Source organism: Galeopterus variegatus, unplaced genomic scaffold, assembly GCF_000696425.1.
Source record: "Galeopterus variegatus unplaced genomic scaffold, G_variegatus-3.0.2 Scaffold29169, whole genome shotgun sequence".
Classification (NCBI taxonomy): Eukaryota; Metazoa; Chordata; class Mammalia; order Dermoptera; family Cynocephalidae; genus Galeopterus; species Galeopterus variegatus.
The window spans coordinates 1,898-7,585 of NW_007755280.1; the positions used below are offsets into that span (position 1 = coordinate 1,898).

General features: G+C 42.2%; 1 pseudogene; it reads left to right on the forward strand.

Moving 5' to 3' along the window:
• Positions 1 to 459: 459 nt before the first annotated feature.
• LOC103583842 lies at positions 460 to 4,965 on the forward strand (annotated as a pseudogene).
• The last annotated feature ends 723 nt before the right edge of the window (positions 4,966 to 5,688 follow it).

Genomic DNA, 5,688 nt, shown 5'->3' on the forward strand with positions numbered 1-5,688 from the left:
TTTCAGGAATTCTGTGGCTTTCCCACCTCATGCTTAGCACTCAGTCTCTAAGGTCTGTTAAGCCATTCACCACGTGTGAACGAGCTTTCCAGTTTCAAAAAGGTTGTTGCTTTTCTCCCCACCTCTTATTAGCCCATTCTTGTAGGTTTATGCCTGTAAAACACAAAAACACTTTATTCTTGTTTTACTAGGTGTTGGAAAGGTGCGAGAGAAGGTATGTATGTCCAATCTACCATTGTTAGCTCTGAAACCCTTTCATTTATCTTGATATTCCTGGCCCGAGTGTAGGCTTTGTTACTCCATAGTAAATATTTATGGGAGAGAGCTACCCCTCTGGGCCTTGCTTGTGACAAGGCAGGTCAGACCCGGAGATGCTGGGACAAGTCGTTGTCAATGTGTTTCTTTTCCCCATGGTGTCTGACTTGAGCCTGTGCTCCCCTGGAGACTGCTAGACTCAACATGTGTCTGATTGATCTGGGCTTTTTGACTCGGTCAGGGTCAGACTCCCTGGTTGTTAACCTTGCTACGACTGGCTGCTCACCAGAACCACACTCTGAGCTCCGATTCCCAGGTGGCATTCTGGTCACTGTAGCCGCAGCAGAAACCCCCACAGCTGGGTTAGCCCTGGCTATGCGGATCTCGAAGGCAGGTGGGCCTTCTCAAACAGGAAAAAAACTCTGGGAAAAGACCATTCTTATCTGTCTAGGAGTGTGGAATACTGTCCGACTGGATCTCTTTTTGGCTTGGCGGAATCTGAGCTTTACTCCTGATGGTACCCAGAAAACTATTCTCCAAAATATGGCACGTTGAAATTAAAAGGCCTCAGAAATAGTTCTCAGATTCAAGGTCCTTCTGACCTTGCCTTGTTCCCCTCGCCCCAAGCTAGAATTTCTTTATCTACAAAAGCTTCTTTTCAAAAGGAATACAATTGTTTAAAGATCCCCTCCCTAGGAATCTCGTCAAATAAGCTGGAAAGATCGGAGAAAAGAGAAAAGAAGAGAAGGAATTGCACCAACCTGGACAGACCTTTTCACAAGATAATATCTGCCTCTGGGGCTCATTCCTGAGTAATCATTTACTGTCGCTCAAAAGAACTGTCTACATTCCCCACGTCCCTTCTCCCCTATGAATATATGAAAATCCGTGTGTATATCAACTTCTGCACCCCGTTGGGTCACTGGGAAATTATTTTCTTGTGATTCGCTGCACATCTTCCCTCCCCATTGTGTTCACATAAAACTTGTTATGCCTTTTTTTCATATTAATCTGTGTTTATTAGCTGATTTTTCAGAGAAACTTCAGGAGGTTGAAGATATCTTCCCTTGGCCAATACGTCTCCTTTTGGCTTGATGGAATCTGACGTTTACTTCCCACTCCAAAGTCCAGATGAGGAGACTTTGCCAGAATTATGATTTGTTTCAAAACATGTTCTTATTCTAAAGAAAAGGGAAGAAGACATTTACATTATTTGTTTTGGAAGATGTCTTGCTTTGCCTCATTGATTCCTCATATTCCAAATAATGTGCAGGATGCATGGATTACTTAATTTCTCTAGTAAAGGGGGGAAAGGGAGAGAAAAACAAAAACTCTTATAATTCTCTGGAGGAGTAACATGGAATAAAAAGTGGAAAACGAGGCACCAGTGATGCATTCCATTCACCTCCAGCAAACACGGCATCGGGGACGCCTTCACCACAGAATCCACAGCGCCAGAAATGAGTCCCAACTCTTTTTTTCAAATGTGACATATTTTCCACAAAACTTGATTCTGATCTTTGCTGTGAGTGCCCATGGCCACTCGGTTACAGGAAGCCTACCATGCCAGTTCTTTGCTAAGTGGCTTTGGCAAGGCCTCTGCTGGAATTTAATTACCGTAGAAGCTCCAGGGACTTTATTAGCTGTATAAAGACCTATAGAGATATTAGCCTAAGTTGGATAAAGTCCAGAGCAGCTGTACTGCTCTGCAAGTGCAGCAGAATTTTGCAGAGATATATTGTGCTAAAGAGAAGTATCCTGGGATTTTAACCCTAAATAGTGTTAATAGCAAATATTCCTTATTTTATAAAGTAGAGATATTTCTGAAAATTGCTGTGTAAATCTGACTTCTCATACGAAATCCTTCTTCCCTATTCAATGCATTATCATTTCAAAAGTGCTTAATCTCCATTTATGACTAAATATTAATGTATATACTCTTTTTTTTTCTTTTTTTGGCAGCTGTCTGTACTGCGATCCAAACCCTTGACCTTGGTGTTATAACCGAAGGTATATACTCTTATCTTTCAATCTTCTACTTCTCCAAGTTTCTTTGACAAGTACTTGAAAATAAAAAGTGTAAACACTAAGAGAGCTATCTACTTAAAGAAGTGTTTATTAAATATTTTGATAAATTGAATATTCACTCAGTATTTTGATTTGTACATATTGACAGGAATTAAATCTCAGCTTTATTCAAAATGTACAGATGGGGAGGAGTGCCTTGACCCAAGAAAGCCCATTAAGTTTGCCATTTTTTATTTGTTTAGCTTGCAAATTGTGTTAGTTTCTTCTCTTCCCTTTCTTGTGTGTGTGTGTGTGTGTGTGTGTGTGTGTGTGTGTGTGGTTTTGGCAGCTGGCCAATAAGGGGATCCAAACTCTTGACCTTGGTATTACCAGAACCATGCTCTAACCGGGCCGGCCCAGTGGTGCGCTGTGACAGTGCACCACTTGGGAGCGCGGCGGCGCTCCCACTGAGGGTTCGGATCCCACGTACAGACCGGCCGCTCACTGGCTGAGCGAGGTGCGGGCGCAACACCGAGGGTTGCAATCCGTTGCCGGTCACGAAAAAAGACAAAAAGGAAAAAAAAAAAACAAAAAAAACCATGCTCTAACCAAGTGAGCTAACTGACCAGCCCTCAATTTTGGTAGTTTCAAAATGCCAATTTTCTGATCAGTTTATAATGAGTAAAATAAGAGGAATTAATAACTTTTTAAAAGGCTAAATACATTCAATTTAAAGTAGTATCCATAATCCTGAGATTATGATCTTCTTTCTTTATTAATGCTTAAATACTTTCTCAGATCTGAAAAGATGATGGTTTGTGAGGCTAGCTTTTCAAAAATGTCCTTATGTGGTGTAGGGGCCAAAGGAAAACTTCCTCTTCACCCCTGAAATTTCATTAATAAAGATCAGTGACAAATTTAGATCAATATGAAGAAAAGGCATAACAAATTTTATTATTTAATGTGCTGGGAGAAGGCAAAGCATGGGGGCATCACAAGAGAGGAATGTCCTAATTTTCCATCGAGGTATGGAGCTCATAGACCCATCTCCCTAGGGAAAGGGGAAATAAGGGTATGGGAGTCAATGATTCAGCCAGTCCTAGCTAAGTGTGAACATTGAGAAGTTAACCCAAATCTCATCTGAAACTGAAGGGGGAAAAAACTGTAAAAAGGTCTTTTTGCTCTGCTAGAGGATTTTTAAGGTTAAAATTATAAGCCCAGCCTAAATCTGAATGATCCTTGATTATCAGGTTAAATGTTGGTGAAAATGGAAGTCGGCTTTATTCAGGAATACCAGTGACTTGAGGAGAGATGTTGGGCTAACCTATCTCTCCAGTAAACCTGAAGGGGAGTGGCCGGACTAAACCCATCTCAAAGACTCAAATTGACTGAGGTATTTAAAGAGGGCGCTGAGGGAATGGAATGTGGGAAGTGAAAAGCAGGAGGGAGGGTGATGTGAGCCGCGGGGCCTCCTCCGTGTAAGGAGCCAGGTGCAAGGTCTCGCCAAGGCTCTGTCTGGTTTCTGCTCCTGTTCTTCTTGTTACCTCAGGGTCCTGATTCAGGGTGGAATCAGCACAGCTGTATTGATGTTTTCCTTGGTTTCTCAGGGTCTTGGTAATATGTATCTTGCGGCAAGTTTGTAGCTTCAGGCTGGCTGGAAAACAACTTTACATTTATGTAAATAACGTCATCTTGCCCCATAACCAAGGTTCAAAATATCAAATAATGATGGGAAAAGAGAGAACTCAGAGAAATGCATGCCAAGAAAAATGCTGGATTCTTTTCAAATCTTTTAGAGCCCATGTAGTTTTAGGTCCCAACATAGCTTCAGTCCTGCTCACTCCAATAGCTTCCCCACTGTGAATAGTTCCTTCATTTCTATGGATCAGGACAGATGAGTCACATTATTGCTTCGAGCTGAGTCAGTACAAAGAAAGGGTTAATTTGGAATGGAACTATTTGATATGGTGGAGGACATAGCTTTTGGTACTGGCTGGAGTTGCAGAAGGATCAAGTGCATTTGTTTATCTTTTAGCATTTGATTGACAACAGGCAGCTTACTCAGAGTTAGCAGGCTGTATATTAATTGGTATATCAACAATTTTAAGCTACTGGAATTTTTCCTACATGATTCCTGGTGGCAGCAAGGTGACACCGTGCATCTAAGACTCCTAAAGGTGAAATTCTAGAATGATTATCGGAAATGCCAGACAACCGTTCATTGGCCTTTGTTGTACACATCCAGAGGATTAATGGGGTGAGTTCTCTGTGCAGAGGACCATTGCAAGACTTCGCCCAAAGAAAATTTTCAGTGGTATCTTTGTCAAAGTCACCCCTGAAAGCCTAAAAACACTGCATGCAGTGGATCCCTATGTGACCTGGGGATTTCCATATCTGAAGTCTGTCTGGGAACTCATCTAGAAATGGGGACAAGCCAGTCAAAACTAGGACCATCCCTCTGACAGACAACACACAGAGACCAAGGAGCGCCTGGGGAGGTTTGGTGTCATTTGCTTACAAGACCTCATTCATGAAATTGCCTTCCAGGGGAAGTATTTCCAGGAGATCTCATGTTTCTTGTATCTATTCCAACTCTAGGTGGCTCATCATGATACCAAGAATAAAGTGGCTTTCCTCGAGGAGATGGGCTCACTTGGCCGTCAGGGTGAATGCATCCAGCAGCACATCCGCCAGCTGAACTAGAACCAGAGCATCTGAAAAGCACACTGCATTGGAAGCATGTGTTTCTGGTTTTGGAATTATCAAGTATCTTCAGAGAAGATTATTTTCCACTTTATCTTCAGAAACTGGAAGAAAAGGGTCAGTAGGTTTTGGGAAAAGGCAGTAGGTTATGTTTATGGTAGGCACCTCTCACCATGCCCAGTTCCAAGAAAAGTTCCCGTGTTTTCCATGTTGGTCTTGTCTTCCCTGAAATCAGCACCAGCCACAGAGGAAGGAGTCCTGCTTTGTCACATCTTCTGTCCTGGGGCTTAATGTTGGTGAAAGAATAACCCAATCCTGTGTGCAAGGTTCCCCAGGACTCCTGCAGCAGTGGACCAAGCCCAGGGGCATTCTTGAACCTGGTGGTTTCTAGGGTCTTGTTTCAAAAAGACTTGATATACAATTAGGAAAAAGAGCTCAAAATCCAGCACTCAGTTTTCTCTGTTGTGAGTCCCAGTTCCAGCTTTTCAGTAATGGCTTTGAGAGCTCTTAGACTTGACTAGCTCTAAGTGATATCTGGTGGCTTCTGTATCCTACCCTGCAACAACTGGCTTTGTCCTTTTCTCTAGCTCAGAATAGGAGAAAGGAAGGACCCCTTTGCATATACTCAAAATTCTGTTTGGAATTTTAATGTGTTCATAGACCTTTCTTTCTTTTTTTTTTTTCCTTTTTGTCTTTTTTCGTGTCCGGCAACGGATTGCAACC